Source organism: Puma concolor, chromosome C1 (assembly GCF_028749965.1).
Source record: "Puma concolor isolate L17-30 chromosome C1, mPumCon1.1.hap2, whole genome shotgun sequence".
NCBI classification, from domain to species: domain Eukaryota; kingdom Metazoa; phylum Chordata; class Mammalia; order Carnivora; family Felidae; genus Puma; species Puma concolor.
Genome location: NC_141674.1, coordinates 64,828,250 through 64,852,110, shown reverse-complemented (window position 1 = coordinate 64,852,110; position 23,861 = coordinate 64,828,250). Strand labels below are relative to the sequence as shown.

The 23,861-nt window shown below is 35.1% G+C and overlaps 1 protein-coding gene and 1 long non-coding RNA gene across 8 annotated transcripts in view; both read left to right on the top strand.

Annotated features, from left to right (window-relative positions):
* The window catches only part of PIGK (phosphatidylinositol glycan anchor biosynthesis class K), a 170,823-nt gene that overhangs the window by 57,916 nt on the left and 89,046 nt on the right, over window positions 1-23,861 (top strand). The window lies entirely within an intron of this gene.
* Window positions 5,932-14,795, top strand: LOC147578112 (uncharacterized). Its single transcript, XR_015254808.1, has 3 exons — window positions 5,932-6,905; window positions 7,154-11,927; window positions 12,422-14,795. It is a non-coding gene; the product is annotated as an uncharacterized LOC147578112 (long non-coding RNA).

Here is a 23,861-nt window from a genome sequence, read left to right as displayed (position 1 = left end):
TTGGGATTGGATCGACTCCATGTTAATTTGATGAGTATGGATACCTTAACAATATTGAATCCTCTGGTTCATGAACATATCTCTACATTTATTTAGAATTCCTATAATTTCTATAATTTTCCTATAATGTCTTCATTGCTCAAGTTTTCTCTGTAGGTGTCCTCTACACTTTTTATTAAATTTATTCCTAGCTATTTTTGGTTTTGATGCTGTTTTAAGTGATATTTTAAAAGTTTATACTTTATTTGTTACTCAACTATGGAAGTGCAGTAAATGTTTATATTGTGACTATATTCTGGGGTCTCACTGAATCTAAATGTTGATCAACTCAAACCCAATCAAAATCCCAGCAGGCTTTTTTTGTAGAGATTTACAAACTGATTCCACAATTTATATGGAAATGTAAAGGACCTACTATAGAATTTCTTATATCATTGAGTATATGAATTCTAGTCTCTATAGTGTTTACTAGGAAATCAAATAAAAATTTAGGTGTACATATTTAGTAGAAACATCTGTTTTGGAGTTGGACAAAATAGACTGAGGAATATGAAACTTTGTGATGAAATACTTCACTGAATATTGCTCATGGTAGATTATAAAATGATTATGAAAGTTTATGAACCAGAGATTCACCAATGTCATTCAAGCGATAATTGATAGGATTTCTCCTCCACTATTCTACATACTACTGTGCTTTTTTAAGTGATTAATTTAGTCACCAATATAATTCTGTATTATCCTGAGCATCTTATTTGGCCATTTATTTTATATTGTTATTTGTAACTGTTAGTAACTATAGTCATTCAGGAACTTATTAAAGTGGAATTTGAGAGCATAAATTAGATGTGATTATTTGATTTATAAAGACAAAACTGTTAATTAGCCTTGTCAGTTTGCATTCATTAAAGTTTTTATTGTTATAGTTTATTGTTATAGTTTCAAATGTGTTGATAATTTTATGGGCAGGTTTTTTAAAGCAGTTTAATTCACTACCTACAATTAAACAAAAACATTCACTGAGTTGGTTTATGACTTTCAAGAAATCAGTGTATGTAAATAGTATATAGCAGAATATAGTATTATATCCCTTTGTATAAGGAAAACTTCCCTGGGGTACCTGGGTAGCTCAGTAGGTTAAGCTTCCAACTTCAGCTCAGGTCATGATCTCACATTCGTGAATTTGAACCCTACATCTGGGCTCTGTGCTGACAGCTCAGAGCCTGGAGCCTGCTTCAGATTCTGTGTCTTCCTCTCTCTCTGCCCCTCCCCTGCTCACGCTCTGTCTCTCTCAAAAATAAATGAACGTAAAAGAAATTTTTAAAAAAATTTTCCTGAGTAGAAATTAGTAAATATTATGTTTCCTAGGGATACTAATTTCCAAGTAGTGTTACTAATTTTTAAAACTGATCAAAGCAAAGTTAGTTTTAATTTAAATGTGAAATATATAGAACTAAAAGTTGTAAATTGAAAATAAAGCTAAAAATGATATGGTATTTTTTATTTTATTTTATTTTATTTTTTTATTTTTTCAACGTTTTTATTTATTTTTGGGACAGAGAGAGACAGAGCATGAACGGGGGAGGGGCAGAGAGAGAGGGAGACACAGAATCGGAAACAGGCTCCAGGCTCTGAGCCATCAGCCCAGAGCCTGACGCGGGGCTCGAACTCCCGGACCGCGAGATCGTGACCTGGCTGAAGTCGGACGCTCAACCGACTGCGCCACCCAGACGCCCCATATATGGTATTTTTTTATAAAATAGAACATTAGAACTTAAACTATTAAGCAATTAAGTTCTGAATTATATGGGAAAGTAGATTGTGTGAACTTTAAGGTTTAACTCTTTGATTCTATGTTCTGTGACTCACTTGGTCTCCTTACAAATGATGATATTTTGTTGCTCAATTCCAGTGAATTAAGCTTTAGTTAAATCAACTTAATGTCTGTTATCTGACATTATGGAGGATATCATAGCATAATAAAAGACACATCATTAGAATCAGTCAGCTCCTGACTTTAGAGTCTCTGCCTTTTACTAGCTGTGTACCTTAGACAAACCACATGACTTCTTCAATTCTCAGATCCCTTACCTGTCAATGGGAATAATAACTTCATTTTATAAGGTTATTAAGAGACTTAATTTTTATTTTCCTTTGAGCTCTTGGTTCTGAGCTCAAATATAGTAAAGTGCTTAATAATTGTTCAACATTACTGACAGAACATATCACATATACCAATAAAAACTGCTAGAATTCTATTTATGACATATTTTGGCCACTTGCAAAAATTATCTATTTTTCTTTTATTAATCTAGTACTAGAAAGTACTTATTTTTATATCTGGAAGTTTCTTATTTGGAGTACTACAAAGAATTGGGAAATTGTGTTTAACCAGAAGATGGCAGTAGAATTACATGTTTGTACATATGGAACACTCATTTTTTTTTTTTTTTTTTTTTTTTAAATGCTGAAGAGGTAGTTTGTATCTTCAAATAAATTGTGATATTTGTTTCTTCAGACCAGTGACAGGAGAAAAAGACTTTTCATGTTGAATTTTCAGTTTAAAAAAGGATGATAAAAACTTTTCTCTATATGTAAGTTGTTTTGCTTTAATAAATGTAATAATATGGAATTAAAAAAAATAGGTAAATACAAAATCTTTTTGAATTGCTACTCTTCTGGCATATTTTAGCATATTATTAAATACTTAATCAAGAAATTGAAGTTTCATAAAAATCTTAAGGTGTGTGAAGATTATTTGTGATTAATTAGTAATAGAGATAGAGCAGTTTTCATTTATAATTTGTCAGTGGGGAAAACTGGATTCAATATTTTTATGATTTTTTTTAATGTTTATTTTTGAGAGAGAGAGAGCATGAGGGGGAAGGGACAGAGAGAGAGAGAGAGAGAGAGAGAGAGAGAGAGAGAGAGAGAGAAACACAGAATCTGAAGCAGGCTCCAGGGTCTGAGCTGTCAGCACAGAGCCCAGTGTGGGTCTTGAACTCAAGAACTGTGATATCATGACCTGAGCTGAAGTCGGACATTTAACCAACTGAGCCACCCAGGCCTTCCTGGATTTAATATTTTTTAAAATATATGTTTATTTTTGAGAGAGAGCCAGAGCATGAGCAAGGGAAGGGAAGAGAGAGATGGAGGCACATAATCCGAGGAGGCTCCATCCAAGCTGTGAGCTGTCAACACAGAGCCTGACACAGGGCACAGATTCACCATGAGATCATGACCTGAGCTGAAGTAGGACACTTAACTGACTGAGCCACCTAGGCACCCCTGGATTCAATACTGTTTTTGTTGTTGTTGTTTTTAATATGTGAAATTTATTGTCAAATTGGTTTCCATACAACACCCAGTGCTCATCCCAAAAGGTGCCCTCCTCAATACCCATCACCCACCCTCCCCTCCTTTCCACCCCCCATCAACCCTCAGTTTGTTTTCAGTTTTTGAGAGTCTCTTATGCTTTGGCGCTCTCCCAGTCTAACCACTCTCTTTTATTTTTTTCCTTCCCCTCCCCCATGGGTTTCTGTCAAGTTTCTCAGGATCCACATAAGAGTGAAAACATATGGTATCTGTCTTTCCCTGTATGGCTTATTTCTTTTTTTTTTTTTTTTTTCCAACGTTTATTTATTTTTGGGACAGAGAGAGACAGAGCATGAACGGGGGAGGGGCAGAGAGAGGGAGACACAGAATCGGAAACAGGCTCCAGGCTCTGAGCCATCAGCCCAGAGCCTGACGCGGGGCTCAAACCCATGGACCGCGAGATCGTGACCTGGCTGAAGTCGGACGCTTAACCGACTGCGCCACCTAGGCGCCCCTGTATGGCTTATTTCACTTAGCATAACACTCTCCAGTTCTATCCATGTTGCTACAAAGGGCCATATTTCATTCTTTCTCGTTGCCACGTAGTACTCCATTGTGTATATAAACCACAATTTCTTTATCCATTCATCAGTTGATGGACATTTAGGCTCTTTCCACAATTTGGCTATTGTTGAGAGTGCTGCTATAAACATTGGGGTACAAGTGTCCCTATGCATCAGCACTCCTGTATCCCTTGGGTAAATTCCTAGCAGTGCTATTGGCTGGGTCATAGGGTAGGTCTATTTTTAATTTTCTGAGGAACCTCTACACTGCGTTCCAGAGTGGCTGTACCAGTTTGCATTCCCACCAACAGTGCAAGAGGGTTCCCGTTTCTCCACATCCTCTCCAGCATCTATAGTCTCCTGATTTGTTCATTTTGGCCACTCTGACTGGCGTGAGGTGATATCTGAGTGTGGTTTTGATTTGTATTTCCCTGATGAGGAGCGATGTTGAGCATCTTTTCATGTGTCTGTTGGCCATCTGGATGTCTTCTTTAGAGAAATGTCTATTCATGTTTTCTGCCCATTTCTTCACTGGATTATTTGTTTTTGGATTCAATACTTTTAAAATTGATTTATATATAACACTTCAGGGTTGTAGCTAGTAGGTAAAGCAAGAGGCAGAAGACATTTATATTAGTAATATAAATCTGTAGTCCCATTTCAGAAATTGCCGTTTTTACTGAAATCATGGTATGCCTTGTTGCCTGGTTTTCAAGTATTCTACAGATGAAGTGTTGCTAAATTGTACATCCTAGTGCTAGAAGGAACCTTTAAGGCAATCTGATGCAGTAGAAAGAGTATGGAGGTGAATGGACTTGCATTCAAATTCTGGTTTAATTCTCTGCTTTTGCCTTTAGGCACATTACTTAATCTCTCTGAAACTCAGATATTTTTATCTCTTAAAGGGTGATCTACTCTCTCCCTTCAGAGTTATTGTGAGGATTAGGGATAATATATATAAAAATGAGCAACTTTATCAGTGCCTTTTTTTTAAATGTTTATTTATTTTTGAGGGAGAAACAGAGAATGAGCTGAGGAGGGGGAGAGAAAGAGGGAGACACAGGATCCTAAGCAGGCTCCAAGCTCCAAGCTGTCAGCACAGAGCCTGATGCGGGGCTCAAACTCATGAACCATGAAGTCTTGATCTGAGCCGAAGTCAGACACTTAACTGACTGAGCCACCCAGCTGCCCCATCAATACCTTTTTTAAGAGCATGCCAAGTAAAACTCATGGCAGCCATACTGACGTCTCTCCTCCAGTACAAAAGATACAGTGGGAGTGTTACCATCTTTTTTGGTATACTCTGTAGCACTGTTTATATAGTTTGGTTTACATTTTTATCAGCCATGCCTCACATATTGCTCATTGACAGGAATTATTGTTAGTTTGGCCTTTCCGTACTTACTCATGTAGTTGATCTTTTTTAAACTCTATTTCAGGCTTTCTGCTAATTTCATTGTGTTTTAATCTTAGCAGTAATTATCTTGTAAATATTAGCTTATTGTTGTTGCCTATCAGTCTCTTAGGACACTCATTCCAATATGGTATTGTTAGTGTGAAACTATATAGATTTTATTGTGTGTGTGTGGGGGGGGGGGGGGATAAACCTGGTAAAGAACAGGGTCATGAGTTCTTTGCCAGCAATATCCTTCATAATTGACATCAATTTTGGGGTGTGGCTATAAAATTATTAGAATATTATGATTCTCCCAGGGGTAATTAATGATAATTAAAAATGTCATGATAATTTGAAAACCGTACCTAAAAACCGCAAGTAAAGTCATTTATGTGAGTTTTCATTAAATTGATATAATAAATACTATTTAAAATTTTTTTTTTTTTTTCAACGTTTATTTATTTTTGGGACAGAGAGAGACAGAGCATGAACGGGGGAGGGGCAGAGAGAGAGGGAGACACAGAATCGGAAGCAGGCTCCAGGCTCTGAGCCATCAGCCCAGAGCCTGACGCGGGGCTCGAACTCACGGACCGCGAGATCGTGACCTGGCTGAAGTCGGACGCTTAACCGACTGCGCCACCCAGGCGCCCCAATAAATACTATTTAAAGTATATTTTTCTATAAGTGTAATAGAGAAATTTCAACAAGGTAACAAGTAATTAAAAATGCTTCTTTTAAAATTAATTTTGTCATAAAAATAAAAACCAGGAAATTGAAAACATGTTTGATTTTGACTATGTCTTGGTAATATAGTTATTAAATATTTATGTGAGAAAGGGAACATATTGTTTCTTCATGAAACAAACATTTATTAGTAATTTTTATTTGAGCTGCAAATAACTTTAATCTATGCAACATTGACTAGTTCTGTCATTCTCCATCTTTGTTTGAGATTCAGTTATACAAAGTTCTTGTTATAGTCAATAATATTCCAGACTTGTCCTTTCTTTAATTCTATAAAATTTTTACATATTATTCTGAAAGTACCTATACCAAGGAAAGCATGCATATTGTTACAGATTTTTTTTTTTTCTGTAAGATTGATCAACCTCATTTTAACTTTGATATTGAGAGCCTTTCTTTGTTCTTCATCTTATGGGATCAGCTTCTAATGTTAATTGATGTTTTCTAATATGATTTATCTAAAGTGATAAACAAATGAAAATTAATGAAATAACAATTCAAAGGATATGATCTCAGAATACATGAATTTGTCACATGATAGTAGTAAGTGTGGATACTGGCTGAGATTTAGTTTGGATCACACTGAGTAGTAGTGGGCTAGTTTAGTGGGTCTGAACAACACTGTCAGTCAGAGATTCAGACACTTGGTAGGCAGTTTAAACTGGGTTGTACTAAAATTAGTATATATGATTTTTTAAGTGTTTACTTTTATACCAAATATATGTATATTAAACATAAGTATAGTGAGAGATGGAGTAGGAACACAGTATTTTAGATTTCTGTTAGTTGATTCAAAGACTGCATGCTGGAGGACAGTCTTTTGCACTTTGCTGTAAGGTACTGAAGCAGGTAATAATGAGCTCTATGGTGAGGCATAGATCATGAGTGTAAGTGGGGCGCCTGGGTGACGCAGTCGGTTAAGCGTCCGACTTCAGCCAGGTCACGATCTCGCGGTCCGTGAGTTCGAGCCCCGCGTCAGGCTCTGGGCTGATGGCTCAGAGCCTGGAGCCTGTTTCCGATTCTGTGTCTCCCTCTCTCTCTGCCCCTCCCCCGTTCATGCTCTGTCTCTCTCTGTCCCAAAAAAAATAAATAAACGTTAAAAAAAAAAATTAAAAAAAAAAAAAAAGATCATGAGTGTAAGTATCTGTGGCTTAGAAATTCTACCCTCAGCTTCTGTTGCTTGCAATACAAGGAGTTGTGACTGTACTAATTGCTTTGTATAAACATGATATATACCTTTAAATCTTTGTATCTAATGATAGAGCTTAACTTATGCTTTAAAAAGTAATTAATGTTCATAATGATTTCTTTCTATTCAAAAACACTAATAAGTCTTCTAAGTCACAGAAATGATTAAAATATATCTTGTATGATTTTAGTGTTAAGAGTAGTTTTTTCTTTCTCATTTGTTGAAAATTGAACATAATAAAACCTTGAATATCTAGAAATTAGGTAACTTCTAGTAATAAAGAGTACATGAAAGTTGCCAGTAAGTTGGCTCTGAATATGAGAAATCCCATTGATACCTTAGATGTAAAAACACAACTTGACTTTAATGGCCTTTGGCACTCATAGTTTGAAATTTCATCAGAAGGAAACATTTCTCAATAAAAGAATACCCTGTAATATTCAGAATTAGATACATATCACTTTTCCAAAAATAAGAAATGAATATAAATGAGTTAGAGAGGTGGTTTGAAGTTAAAGAACAATCAATTGACTTCATTTTCAGAATTGTTGCTGACTGCATTTTTATGGGGGGAAAAAAACTCTTCTGTTATGAAATACCTAGATGTGCTGTAAATTACAAAACAGACAAACAGCCCCCCTCCCATACACACTTTTAAATACATAGCTGAGCTACCAAGAAAGTAGTTAAATGGAAACAACACAGTTTGATAAATGGCGTTTCTGGCTTTTTCTAGATTGAACCAGAACTGGTGGCATCCCCTTATTCATTGGGAGTGCTGCACAGGTTCAGTTTTGTACAATGTACAATGTTTCTAGGTAGTTGCAGCTTGTGTTCCAAACATGCAACTTCCTAGGCGTTTGGCAACAAGTTCAGACCCTTTGTCTCCCTACTAGGTTTACTTAAACTTACTATGAAAAGAATATGGATGAGTTGGGTCCCTCTCCTAAAGCCAACCCATGACATGTCCAGATACACCATAATTCAAAAATGCTTTTACAAGGAACCATGCTTTATTTTGCTGCAGGCCTTTCTGTCTATCTGTGAGGCAGAAAGTATTTATGAGAGCCCATTGCTGAACAGTGGTTCCCAATAGGAAGCTCCACTTTCCTCAGTAATAGGAAAATCTGTTGGAGGAAAACATGTAAGGAGCTAAAATCCAAGGGGTAAGTAAATGTGGAAGGCCAGGCTCCCTAAATGATAATTATTGATATAGAAATCTAGAGTTCTGAGTTAGAATGGCTTTCTGTGAGAGGAGAAAAAACTGTGAGTCTATTTGTGGGTAGTTAAGTTTAAGGAAATAACTCAGCTTAAAATTGATTATACAACTAAACTATGGTTAAAGAATGAACAAAAAATAAGGACATTTTCAAACATATAAAAGCTGAGTATTTTAAATCAATACACCTTACTTAAACAATGTCTAAAGGAGATTATACTTCTTGAAAAAGGCAAAGGAGCTGGGAAAGAGGTCTGAGTGGTAGTAAAATGGTAGTTAATTTAACAAAAAATTGAGTATGTTTTACAGTTATGATAACAGTGATGATGATAATTGGGGAAGTAAGATAAATTGAAGCACTAGTGTATTTAATAACAATAATACATAAGAAGGAGAGGAGGTAGTTTTAAAGTATTTTGAGGTTTTTTTGAGGGGGAGAAGAGTGGTAAGTTTTAATAGCTTTAGACAGCAAGTTATGTATGCATTTTACATTTTGAGAATGACCACTAAATTAATAGAAATAGAGGAAATAAGATAAAAATGGTACAGGAGAAAAAAATGGAATTAAAAAAAATCAATGTGGGGGCCACAAAGAAGTGAATGTGAAACAAGAAAAGGCAGAAAAAATAGAAATTACAAACTAAGAAGATAATTATGATTATGTTTGCTTATAACAATAAATTTAAATAAATTAATTTTACTCAATTTTAATTAATTTTTATTTTTTAATTTAAATTAATTTTAAAAACAGAGATTACCAGGGACGCCCAGGTGTCTTCATTCAGTTAAGCATCTGACTTCGGCTTAGGTCATGATCTCACAGTTCATGAGTTCAAGCTCTGCACCAGGCTCTGTGCCAACAGCTAGAGCCTGGAGCCTGCTTCAGATTCTGTGTCTTCCTTTCTCTCTGCCCCTCCCCTGCTCACGCTGTCTCTCTCTCTCAAAAATAAATAAACATTAAAAAAAAGCAAAACCACACAGATCATCATATTAGGATAAAAAGAAATCTAACTACAGACATAAAACATAATGACATTAAATAGCTAACAATAAAAGGATAACCAGGCAACTGCTAAGGAAAAAAAGCTTATATAACTGTATTAATATTGGACAAATAGATTAAGGAAAAGGCATTAGGAAGCATAAAGAGGGTAACTAATGATTAAAAGTTTAACTCATTAGAAAGTTTAAAAGCATGTTAACTCAGTTACTTAATAACATAACTATATTTTTTTAATTTACATACTTGAATTTCATAAATTCACCATTGTAGACAAAGATTTCAACATCACATTATAAGAATTTTTTTTTTTTAGAAAATGACAAATGATTTCCCCCCAAGTTTTTAAAATTAAAGATATGAGCAACATGATTAACAAGCTTGATCTGATAGATTCAGCAATTAGCAAACATTCTTCTGAAGCCCAAATATAATTTTTTTTTTTTTTTTGAGAGAGACAGAGACAGCATGAGTGGGGGAGGGGCAGAGAGCGAGAAGAGAAAGAATCCCAAGTAGGCTCTGCATTGTCAGCACAGAACCTGATGCAGGGCTTGAACCCACGAACTGTGAGGTCATCATCTGAGCTGAAACCAAGAATCAGACGCTTAGCCATCTGAGTCACCCAGGCGCACCCCCCAAATGTAATATTTTAAAAAGTTGACCCATAGTTGGCCAAAAATGCACATCTTAAAACTACAAAGTATTGGAATCTTATGGAACTTTTTTTTAATCACCATAGAATTGTTACAATCAATAACAAAAAAGAGAACTGTTTAAAATATATATGTGTAGAAATTCTAAAACATACTTTGAGTAATTCTTAGAATACATAAAATATCAATGTAAATTAAAAAAACAGAAATGAGTAATAATGAAAATATTAAACATCAAAAGTAGTATATACAGTTTCTGATTCTGGATAGGATGAAGTAATTCACAACAGGCTTATGATCCCACCAAGAACAACTAGAAAAACCAGGCAAAAATAATATTTTTAAGGACATCAGAGAAGTACAGAAGCAATGAGGACCAAGAAGCTAAAAATCTAGATTTGGGAAAACTTCTCAGAGGTGAGCTGAAGATCTGTAGCCACTTTCCACTGGGTTAATTTACTGATTTGTGGAGTAGGACAGAAATTGAAAATCTGAGTTTGGTCCAGGAAGTGGGTCATTGCTTGTGGATAGAGAAACCAGAATTTTTGGTGATTGTTTGAGGCTAGAGTGACACAGTTGTCACTCAATCACAAAACCAGTTTCCCTTTCAAAATATTTCTCTCAAGATATGAAACTAAAGTAAACCTAACTGCTAAGCAGGAAACCTCTTGAAAACTAGAGCTGAATTTATTAGTTTTGTAATTTGGAGAAGATAAAGATCTTAAGGGTGAGAGCTCCCAAGGAACATAACCAGCTGAGGGATGACAGTTACGGGGATGGTGGTGAATTGACACATAATTTAGTTACTTTTCCCATTGGGTATACTTACTGATTTTCAGTGCAACAGGAACAGAAATTGGCAAACTACAGCCCATTGGCCAAATCTGTCCAGCTGTCTGTTTTTGTAAATAAAGTTTCATTGGAAAACAACCATATTTATTCCTTCATTCATTTACGTATTGTCCATAGCTGCTTTCATGCTATAATGGCAGAGTTGAGTAGTTTTGACAGAGACTGTATGGCCAAAAAGCATAAAATACTCTCTGGTCCTTTACAGAAAAAAGTTGTTCACCTCAACATTAGAGGAATCTAGGTTTGGCCTCTGATAAGGGTCACTTATGGGGACAGAGTGATCAGCATAGCTTTTGGCAGTTCAGTGGGCCTGGAGTGCCAGTTCTGAAGTTGCACAGGATAAGGGACAAAAATCTAAGCCAGAAACCTTTCAAAAGCATGGTGGAATTTTCTGTAGTCTACTAAAGACCTGCCAGGCTTCAGTTTAAACCTTGAATGTCTTTACCATAAGATAGGGACAAATTAGAGGTAAAATGAATCTTAACAAAATCATAAGGCAGTCTTAATGCAACTCAGTCTCTGGTTAAATGGAAGTGATCAGATCACTACTCTCCAGCTGCCTAGCAGAGGAAAATGTGGATTTTTTCAGTTGGTAAATAGCATTGTCAATAGGTTTTTTATTTTTAATTATGAAGTGTCCTATATACCATCAATCAAAAATTAGGCGCGTATAAGACAGGACACTGACCATATACTAACAAAAACAAGACAAATCATAATATAGAAGCAGATCCAGAAGTGATCCAGAACTTGGAGTTAGTAGGTAAGAACCTTACAAGTTCATATTAAACCATGTATTTAATATGTTTAAGAAAAAAGGAAAAATAATTCTTGAAAACAGATGAAAGATAGAGAAACACCAGAGAATATGAATACATATAAAACAAGTGAACATCCTAAAATTGAAAAATGTAGTGTCTGAACTAAAGAACTCAATGAATGGCTTAATAACAAATTGGATATATCAGAAAACAGGATTAGTGTACTTGAAGACAAGTCAATAGAAAATATCCATGCTGATAGCAGCACTCTCAACAATAGCCAAATTATGGAAAGAGCCTAAATGTCCATCAACTGATGAATGGATAAAGAAATTGTGGTTTATATACACAATGGAATACTACGTGGCAATGAGAAAAAATGAAATATGGCCTTTTGTAGCAACGTGGATGGAACTGGAGAGTGTGATGCGAAGTGAAATAAGCCAGACAGAGAAAGACAGATACCATATGGTTTCACTCTTATGTGGATCCTGAGGAACTTAACAGACATCCATGGGGGAGGGGAAGGGAAAAAAAAAAAGAGGTTAGAGTGGAAGAGAACCAAAGCATAAGAGACTCTTAAAAACTGAGAACAAACTGAGGGTTGATGGGGGGTGGAAGGGAGGGGAGGGTGGGTCATGGGTATTGAGGAGGGCACCTTTTGGGATGAGCACTGGGTGTTGTATGGAAACCAATTTGACAATAAATTTCATATATTAAAAAAAAAAGAAAAAAGAAAAAATCCATGCTGAAGCAGAGAAAGGAAGAAAGAAACAAATAGAAAAGAAAGTAAGAAACATAGTAGATTCAGTAAAATGCTATAGCATGTATAGCGTCTTAGGGGACAGATTGATAATAGAGACGAATCGATAGTTAAAGAGATAATGAGCAAAACTATGGAAACCCTTCAAACCACATTCATCTAACTCTGCTAACCCTAAGCTAGATGAACCACAACTTGGCACATCAATGCTGAAAAATCATAGAGGAAAATCTTAAAAGTCCATGAGAGAAGAAAAGACATTACCTTTAATACTGACATAAACAGTAGAAACCAAAAACAATAGAATGACATGTTTAAAGTGCTGAAAGGAAGAAAACTTATAAACTGTAATTCTTTACACAACAGAAGTATCTTCCAAAAATGAAGGTGAAATAAGATGTTTTCAGACAGATAAAACAGGAGATTTGTTGCCAGTGCACCTGAGCTAAAATATAAATAAATGGAGTTCTTCAGCCAGAAATAAAATGGTCTTAAAGGGAAACAGAGAAATTCAGTAAGGAGTGAAGAGAGTCAGAATAGGTCAGTATATCATTTAACATAGTCTCATATTATTGAGACAAAAACAAAAAAACAACTCATTGAGTTAAAAATACTGTAGAATTAAAATATATAATAATAATACAAAAGAGGAATAAATGGAAGTGTAAAATGCTATTCTTATTGGAGAAATGGTAAAAGTAATCAGCTTGATTAGACTAACAAGTCAAAGTTGGGTGTTCTAATGTCCCAGGTAACCACTATAATGTAAATATATGTATCACTATCACGTTAATAAGGGAAAAGAATTAATAAGATATTTGGTTAATTCAAAAGAAGAAAAAAAAGAAAAAGTAACATCAAAAAGATGGGAAATAGAAAATAGTAGTTAGAAATCCAGCTATATCAGTTATGAAATTAAAGATAATTAGACCAAATACCCCATTTGAAAGAGTAGGTGGTCGTATTAAATTAAAAACAAAACCCCAAAATGTTCTGTGTATGTGAAATTCAGTATAAGGGCACAGGATCACTTGGAATGTGGCTAAAGCTATATTTAGAGGGAATTTAGGAAAAAAGTAAGTAAAAAAATAGTTGCTTTTTTTTCGGTTGTAAAAAAAAAAAAAAGTGTACCTTCTCCCAACAAACTGCCAACTTAAATGTCTTTTTACCTCTGGTATCTATCAGACACGTGTGGGGCTGACATCTATGAACAGAATAAAAAAGAAAGCATGCTACCTAACTCATTTAGTGGAACTAGTTAATTTTAAAACCAAACTAGATAAGAGGAGTATGAAAAATTATAGTGCCAGCCTCACTTATGATCACAGATGTACAAATCTTAAATAAAAGTCACATCCAGTGATGTATAAAATAAAAATACTTCCTGACCAAATGGAAGTTCTTAAAATTGAGAGAATGGTTTAGGATTTAAAAATATATTAATGTATTTCAATATATTAATATGCTAAATGAGAAATATTTTATAATTGTTTCAGTTGATACAGAGAAAAACATTTGATGCAAATTCATCAATTAGCGATGAAAAAAAGCAACATGACTGAAAATTAAAAAGGAGCTGCCTTGACTTAATAAAGGCCATGTATCTAAAGCCACCAACAAACATTATACTTTAGAGTGAATCTTTAGAAGCATCTCAATGACATTCAGACAGAATAAAGATGCATGGCTATAATTTCATCAATTGATCATTTGTAGAGGAAGTCCCAACTAATACAGAGAAGACAGGGAAAAGATAGCAGGTGTAAGAATCAGGAAGAGACAAACTTTCCCTGTTTTGTTTTGTTTTTTTATAGACTATATAATAGAAAATCTAAGAGAATCTATCATTCCACAATTATTAAACTCGGTAAGAGTATAGGGGTGCCTGAGTGGTTCAGTCAGTTGAGCATCCGACTTTGGCTCAGGGCATGATCTCACGATTTGTGGGTTTGAGCCTGCGTTGGGCTGTTGTTTTTTGGCACAGAGCCTGCTGTGGATCCTCTGTCCCTCTCCTCACCCCTCCCCCCACTTGTGCACACTCTCTCTCTCTCTCAAAAATAAACATTAAAAAAAACCCACACACTTGAGTAGAGAAATAGTAGGGAAAGATGACATGCTACCGAAAGCTTAAAAAATAAAAAAAGGATCGATAAAGTTTACTGCAACAAATTAAAATATATATAATAAAAATGTAAACAAAGTTAAGAGAAAGTGTGAATGAAATTATTTGTGACATGTATGTCAAAGAACTCTATCCAGTTTATGTAAATAAATCTGCACATTGATACAAAAAAAAAAAAAAAAAAGACAGGCCAAATAGAAAAATGACTAAAATAAATATATTTGGAAAAGAGGAAAGACTCTTGTGCAGTAACCATTTAGATATGTTTTTAAAAGGTAAATATAAATTAAAACAATGAGATACTGTTTTAGAATATTAAGTAGTGATGATGCGGGGAAATAGGAACTCACACATTTCTGGTGGCAGGATAAATTGATATAGTTCCTTTGCATTGCAATTTGGTTGTTTCTAGCAAAATTTAAAAGTGTGTAAGTTATGACCCACCAAGTCCCATCTTTAAATAGTTACTCTAAAACAGGAGTTGGCAAACTTTTCCTACAAAGGACCAGATAATAAATATTTTAATCTTTATAAGTCATATGGTCTTGGTTGCCAATACTCTGCTGTTCTAGTTCAAAGGCAATAACAGATAATACATTAACAGATGAATGTGTTCAAATAAAAATTTATAGACATTAAAATCTGAGTTTTATATGTTTCATTTGTCATGAATATTATTCTCTTTTTGATTTGTTTTTTCAACCATTAAAACATTTACAAACCATCCTTATTCTTAGCTCACAGGACATACAGAAACAGGTGACATACCAGATTTGGCCTGTGGGCTGTAGTTTGTCCCTGCTGTAGAACATCTCTTGCACATGCAGACAGAGTAGCCTGGAAGGACATTTATTGCAACATTATTTCTAGTAATATATAATTGTAAGCAGATGTCCATCAATGTTGGAATATCTAAATAAAATGGAGCATTTTCATATTATACCATATAGGTATTAACAGAAATGAACTAGGTTGATAGTCATATTTATATGCTTGGATCTCAAAAACAATATTAAATGAAAAATGCAAGTGACTGAATTATACATAGAATATAATTTATTAATGAAACTATTTATAGATATTCTAAATATTTTTCATGGATACATGTGTATATGTGAGAGCAAAATAAAATGACTAGAATAATACACATATAACTTTAGTTTTATGTGCCTTATAGAGTGCCTACTGCCGGGTATGTGCTCAATAATTTTGACAGGTTTTTCTCTGACCACCCCCACCACTGCCATTTTAGAATTGCCTTTAACTCTACAAAGGTAATTCCATATGTATAAAAGTTAGATGGTTCTTCCCTGATGAACATGGATGCAAAAATCCTCAACAAGATACTAGCCAACCGGATCCAACAATACATTAAAAAAATTATTCACCACGACCAAGTGGGATTTATACCTGGGATGCAGGGCTGGTTCAATATCCGCAAAACAATTAACGTGATTCATCACATCAATAAAAGAAAGGACAAGAACCATATGATCCTCTCAATAGATGCAAAGAAAGCATTTGACAAAATACAACATCCTTTCGTGATAAAAAACCTCAAGAGAGTAGGGATAGAAGGATCATACCTTGAGATGATAAAAGACATATACAAGTGACCCAACACTGATATCATCCTCAATGGGGAAGAACTGAGAGCTTTCCCCCTAAGGTCAGGAACAAGACAGGGATGTCCACTCTCAACACTGTTATTCAACATAGTATTGGAAGTCTTAGCCTCTGCAATCAGACAACACAAAGAAATAAAAGGCATCCAAATCAGCCAGGAGGAGGTCACACTTTCACTCTTCGCACATGACATGATACTCTATATGGAAAACACAAAAGATTCCACCAAAAAACTGCTAGAATTGATTCATGAATTCAGTAAAGTTGCAGGATATAAAATCAATGCACAGAAATCGGTTGCATTCCTATTCACCAACAATGAAGCGACAGAAAGAGAAATCAAGGAATCGATGCCATTTACAGTTGCACAAAAACCCATAAAATACCTAGGAATAAATGTAACCAAAGAGGTGAAAAATCTATACACTGAAAACTATAGAAAGCTTATGAAAGAAATTGAAGAAGACACAAAAAAATGGAAAAAGATTCCATGCTCCTGGATAGGAAGAACAAATATTGTTAAAATGTCGATACTACCCAAAGCAATCTACATATTCAATGCAATCCCTATCAAAGTAACACCAGCATTCTTCACAGAGCTAGAGCAAATAATCCTAAAATTTGTATGGAACCAGACAAGACCCCAAATAGCCAAAGCGATCTTGAAAAAGAAAACCAAAGCAGGAGGCATCACAATCCCGGACTTCAAGCTATACTATAAAGCTGTAATCATCAAGACAGTATGGTACTGGCACAAGAACAGACACTCAGATCAATGGAACAGAATAGAGAACCCAGAAATGGACCCACAAATGTATGGCCAACTAATCTTTGACAAAGCAGGAAAGAATATCCAATGGAATAAAGACAGTCTCTTCAGCTGTGGTGTCACACAGCTGTGGTGTCACAGCTGTCAGCTGTGGTGCTGGGAAAACTGGACAGTAACATGCAGAAGAATGAACCTGGACCACTTTCTTACACCATACACAAAAATAAACTCAAAATGGATGAAAGACCTAAATGTGAGACAGGAAGCCATCAAAATCCTCGAGGAGAAAGCAGGCAAAAACCTCTTTGATCTCGGCCACAGCAGCTTCTTACTCAACATGTTTCTGGAGGCAAGGGAAACAAGCAAAAATGAACTGTTGGGACCTCATCAAAATAAAAAGCTTCTGCACAGCAAAGGAAACAATCAGCAAAACTAAAAGGCAACCAAAAAATGGGAGAAGATATTTGCAAATGACATATCAGATAAAGGGTTAGTATCCAAAATCTATAAAGAACTTATCAAACTCAACACACAAAAAACAAATAACCCAGTGAAGAAATGGGCAAAACACATGAATAGACACTTTTCCAAAGAAGACATCCAGATGGCTAACAGACACATGAAAAATGTTCAACATCACTCATCATCAGGGAAATATAATCAAAACCACAATGAGATACTACTTCATACCAGTCAGAATGGCTAAAGTTAACAACTCTGACAATGTCAGATGTTGGCAAGGTGCAGAGAAAGGGAAACACTTTTGCACTGCTGGTGGGAATGCAAACTGATGCAGCCACTCTGGAAAACAGTATGGAGGTTCCTCAAAAAATTAAAAATAGAACTACCCTATGACCCAGAAATTGCACTACTAGATATTTATCCATGGGATACAGGTGTGCTGTTTCGAAGGGACATATGTACCCCAATGTTTATAGCAGCACTACCAGCAGTAGCCAAAGTATGGAAAGATCCCAAATGTCCATCAATGGATGAATGGATAAAGAAGAAGTGGTATATATATGTATATATATACAACGGAGTATTACTCAGCAATCAAAAAGAATGAAATCTTGCCATTTGCAACTACGTGGATGGAACTGAAGGGTATTATGCTAAGCGAAATTAGTCAGAGAAAGACAGATATCATATGACTTCACTCATACGAGGACTTTAAGATACAGAACAGATGAACATAAGGGAAGGGAAGCAAGAAGAATATAAAAACAGGGGGACAAAACATAAGAGACTCTTAAATATGGAGAAAAGGGTTACTGGAGGGGTTGTGGGAGGGGGGATGGGTAAATGTATAAGGGGCATTAAGGAATCTACTCCTGAAATCATTGTTTCACTATATGCTAACTAATTTGGATGTAAATTAAAAAAAAATTAAAAACCACTGAGAAAAAAAATGACATTAAAAAAAAAAAGTTAGATGGTTCTGTGAACTTTTGGAAAGCCTGCCCACAACTTTTGCCAGACAAGAGGTTACTTCTGAAGTCCCTCAGTGAGAACTAGAGCTTTGTTTTTAGGGATTTTGTTAAAACCACTTTTCTGAGTTGCTCAGGAGGTATTCTTTTTTTAACTGCTGTGTGCACTTTTATATCATACTGCAAGCTGACAGAAAATAAGATGCATTTCAACAGTTGGGCCATAATTTAATGTAACCTTAGTTTTCTTAGGAATTAAGTTTCTGTTCTCTACTTCACATTATGTTTCTTTCCTCTGCTTCATCATCTTCCTTGTGCCTCTTCAAAGTAATATACAACGTTATGTTTTAATATCTTCTTTCACAAGTTTTTAGTTTGATAATTACAAGAACGGTGATGCTGCAAACTTGGGAGGGGATTTCATTTCAAGGAAATGATACATTAGATTATTGTCTCATTGTATAACCTGTCTTCACGAAAATAATCTTCATTGACTCTTGGGACCTTTCTGGAGTTGTAATAGCATTTCATGTTTGTCTCTATTGACCAATACATTTGAGTTCTTTTCTCCCTCAGAGTATCTTTAAATGTTCAAGAATGTCATAGTGCCCCAGGTTTGTCAGGTATATCTTGCACAACAATATGTGCTGTCAGTGATATGAATGCTTCAACATTTTTAAAAATACAGTTTAAGGGGCACCTGGGTGGCTCGGTTGAGTGTCTGACTCTTGATCTCAGCTCATGTCATGATCCCACGGTTCATGAGATAGAGCCCTGGTCAGACTCTGCAGCTGATAGCACAGAGCCTGCTTGGGATTATCTCTCCCCCTCTCTCTCTTCCCCTCTGTCTCTGCCCCTCTCCCCACTCTCAAAAATAAATAAACATTAAAAAAAAATACAGTTAGAAGTGGAAATTTTTTCATCCTTTTTAAAAGACAATATTGTGTTAGGAAATTAGTTTCACTATATACGTTTAGTTTCAAATAATTATTTTGAGATACCATGTTCAAGGGGCTATGCTAACTTGGCTAGCTTCCTGTTTTTGATGTTTTGAGAATTTCTTTGTGATTTTGGATTGCCCTAGGTGATGTGTCTTGAATTATTTTATTGATCTTAATTTTTAGTTTGTATTTGGCATAGCACAGTGTCTATGCTTTCCTCTTCTTTTTTGTCGGGTATATATCTGGTGTTTGAAAAGGTGCCTTGGTGTTCTGCTCACAGGAAGCAATGTCATTTTATACACAAATAATCTAATAAAGAATAAAGATTTCACCTGTTTCTGAATCAGATGGCCTCATAAATGGACATAGTACATAATTTCACAGTATTATCTCAGGAGTGCTTGGAGAGCACAGAAAGATTTTTGAGGGCAGTGGGCATCAGTGACAGAGTAAAAGAACACAAGATGAAGGTTTGTAAAGACTAACTTTATAGATGTCAGAATTTTTCCAGCAGTATTTTATTCAGTTACGTAGAGAGTTTGGACAGTATTTTGATTTGAGATGGTAGCAACGCTGTATTGGATCTAAAACCCTTTTGTAGTATAAATAAATTTCACTTACTATTTTTTACACAGTTTAAAAAAATAGTAACGTAGGAGCGCCTGGGTGGCTCAGTCAGGTATGTGTCCAACTCTTGATTTCAGCTTAGGTCATGAGCTCACGGTATGTGGGATTAAGCCCCGTGTCAGGCTCTGAATTGACAGTGCAGAGTCTACTTGGGATTCTCTCTCTGCCCCTCCCCTACTCTCTCTCATGCTGTCTCTCTCTCTCTCTCTCTCTCTCTCTCTCTCTCTCTCTCTCTCTCCCCCTCTCTCAAATAATTAAACTAAAAAGAAAGAAAGAAAATAGCAAAGTAAAAAAAAAAAAAAAAGAATACACAGCTTTTTCCATGCAGAAATTACTCACTTGTTAAGTTATTAAGTAGATCTTAGTGAAGGATAGTAGAGAAATTATATCCTTTTAGGAGAGACTCAAAACATTAAAGGAATACTAGGATGGCTTTAAGAAAGAGACCTTACCATTTTGTTAGAGAGAATTCCCACTTCCCTTAGGATGGCAGCCATGTGTACATTGAAATTAATATTTGTAGTTTTCTTACTTTCTGAATTACACTATAAGCATGAACTAGTTGATCAGAGCCCTGAGCTCAGAGAATTTGGGAGATGGGGCTTTGAAAGTGTGGGTGACCTTAGGTGACAATTTGGGGAAAGCACTAATTCTGAGAGAATGGAAGATACCTCATAAGGGTGGGGGTTTGTCCTTTGGAGGATTGGTGGTGAAAGGGAAGAAAGAAGCAGCTGAAGACAAGGGTCTAAAAGAAATAAGATAATTTTTTTTAGAAAGACAAATTCTGTACCCACCACCGCCACAAAAAGTACTATTTATTCAAGAGTGTACACTTCACTGTATTCACAGAGGAGGGTGCTCTTGAACTGAGAAACCTAATAAGCTAACTTACCTCTCTTCTCAACGCAACTTGGTACTGATGATCCTGGAGAAAACAAGTACAGATAATCTTTAACAGAAAAAGAAGGCAGGGGTGCCTGGGTGGCTCTGTCGGTCAAGCGTTCGACTTCCGCTCAGTTCATGATCTCATGGTTTGTGAGTTTGAGCCACATCAGTCTCTGTGCTTACAGCTCAGAGCCTGGAGCCTGCTTCAGATTCTGTGTCTCCCTTTCTCTGCCCCTTGCCCCCCCCTCCTCAAAAGTAAATAAACATTTTTAAAAAAGAAAAAAAGAAAAAGAAGCCAGGAGCTGTATAAAGTTGCTATAAGAAAACAAAATTTAAATAACACCTTTTACACACGCACACACGGGGTGGGGGTAGGGAGAGAGAATGAAAGGAACAATAAAAGAAAAGCCACAAAACAGAAGAAACCTGAAATACAACACTAGAACATGAATAGCCTATATTAAGCAAGCAATTGCATTATTGAAGAACACCGTGAATCAGAGTTCCAAAACTCACAACTAAAACGTACAAACAACAGGAAGATGTATGAAACAGGAACTGATTGAACTCTGGAAAGAAATCGACAGAAGACAAAAATCATTTTAGAAATGAAAACTAAATCAGAAGGCACCCAAGTGAAGATAGAAATTACCAAAAGTTCAGTAAGAGACATAAAGAATAGAAATGAAAGAGAGTCAAGGAAATGAAACTGAAATAGGAAAGCTAAAAGGACCAGAGAGAGAGAGTGATAGAGAAAATCCAATATATTTAGTTCAAGAAGCTGAACTAGAAAAGCAAATGGAAAATGAACAGAAATAACACTTAAAATGATAATAAACTTTTCTGAAATAAAAGGAGATCTTCATTTCTATACTGAAAGATCTCCTGTGTGCCTGGGAGAATTGATCTAGAACAACTGACTTAGCTATATCCTATGGATATATGGACACATAGATATGTATTAGACCTTAGAAGTATAAAAAAGACCAATCCTTCAAGCCAAAACATAAAAATAATTTTAAAATTTAAAATATATTAAAAATGAAACTAGGAGCACCTGGGTAGCTCCAGTCGGTTGAGGGTCCAAATCTTGATCTCAGCTGAGGTCTTGATCTCAGGATTGGGAGTTCAAGCCCTGTGTTGGGCTCTGTGCTGGGCGTGGAGCCTACTTAAAAAAAATAATAAAGAATGAAAAAATGAAAATAATTAAAATTGAAAGAAAATCAGCTTTGATATCACACTTCTAGCAACGTATAAATTAAGAAAATGATGGAGAGACATTTTTAAGAAGTTAAAAATGAGAAATAATTGTAATTTGTTGTGAAACATTAAGTAAAACACTTCTAAGTCCATAGTGATAAGTGATAACCAAGAGTTCTTGTGAATTGTGCTTGGAATGACTTTTTAAAAATGTCTTGCAGTTATTAAGAAAATTTTCAAACCTACCCTTGGTTGATGCATACTAAAGTGTTTGGATGTGAACTGTCATATCTGCAACTTACTTTCAGATGTTTCAGAAAAAAATAAAACAATAACAAAAAATATATAGAAATATGTCTGGAATTTTTCATACCAACTATTTGACATTTTTAAAAAGTCATTCAAAACAAATTGCTAGATTTCCAATATTTTTGTATCTTTTATATTGAGAGACATTTTGTGAATGAAATGTATTCCATCTTATATATTATTACTTTAGATTTTTGGAATAAACAGGAACGAGTGCCTTTTTCATATTTGTATGTACTCTTAGAAGTACTGAAATGACTTAATCTTTATTCATTTGTTTCAGCAGATATTTATTGAAATTGTAGGAATCAAGGCAGTGGCACCAAACTGTATTGAGTAGTCATTGTATTCTTCCCCTCCACAGACACACAGTAAAAAAAAAAAAAACAAATACAAATATATGTCGGTTTCACTTAGAAATCTCTTTGATGATGAAGGAAAAAATTTGAGTTGAGTGATTTTATGATTGAATTGTGGTAGTTATTTATATATCCTTGCTACAAATCCTTTTTGAGATATACGATTTGCAAAAATTTTCTCCCATTCTGTAGGTTGTTTTTTCACTTTCTTGAAGCACAGAAGTTTTAAATTTTGATGATATTTGATGTATCTATTTTTCTTTTGTTGCTTGGTATGTGTTTTATATACCTAAAAATGTCGATAGGCTTTTTAAATATACATTGTGAAATTGAACATTTTAAAATAATGGGGTTTTGATAATGGACTTTTTATTTTATTTTATTATTATGTATTTTATTTTATTTTATTTTATTTTATTTTATTTTATTTTATTTTATTTTATTTTATTTTATTTTATTTTATTTTATTTCATTTCATTTCATTTCATTTCATTTCATTTCATTTTAAATTGTGGTAAAATGTGTTAGTCTGCTAAGGCTGCCATCACGCAGCACTATAGACTGGGTAGCTTAAACAACAGGAATTTATTTTCTCACAATTCTGGTGGCTAAAAGTCCAAGATCAAGGGGTTGGCAGGACTGGTTTCTTCTAAAGCCCTTTCTCCTTGAATTATAGATGGCCATGTCTTCCCTCAGTGTCTTCACTTGGTCTTTACTCGGTCTGCCTGTGTCTTAATCTCCTCTTCTTATAAGGATGTTATCACACTGGATTAAGTCCTACCCTAATGACTTCATTTAACCTTAATTACCTCTTTAAAGACCCTGTCTCCAAATCAGTCTTATCTTGAGGTACTCGTTCAACATACAAATTTTGGGAGGATACAGTTCAGCCCATAACATAAATGTGACATAAAATTTACCATTGTAATCATTTTTAACTATCCAGTTCAGTGGCTAAGTACATTAACATTATCATGTAACCATCGTCACTATCTATTTCCAGAACTTTTTCATCTTTCGATACTGAAACTACCCTTTATTTTTTTTAATCTTTACTATTATTTTTTATTTGAGAGAGAGAGAGAGGAGAGAGAGTGCCACAAGCAGGGGAGAGTGGGGGTGGGGGAGAAAGAGAAAG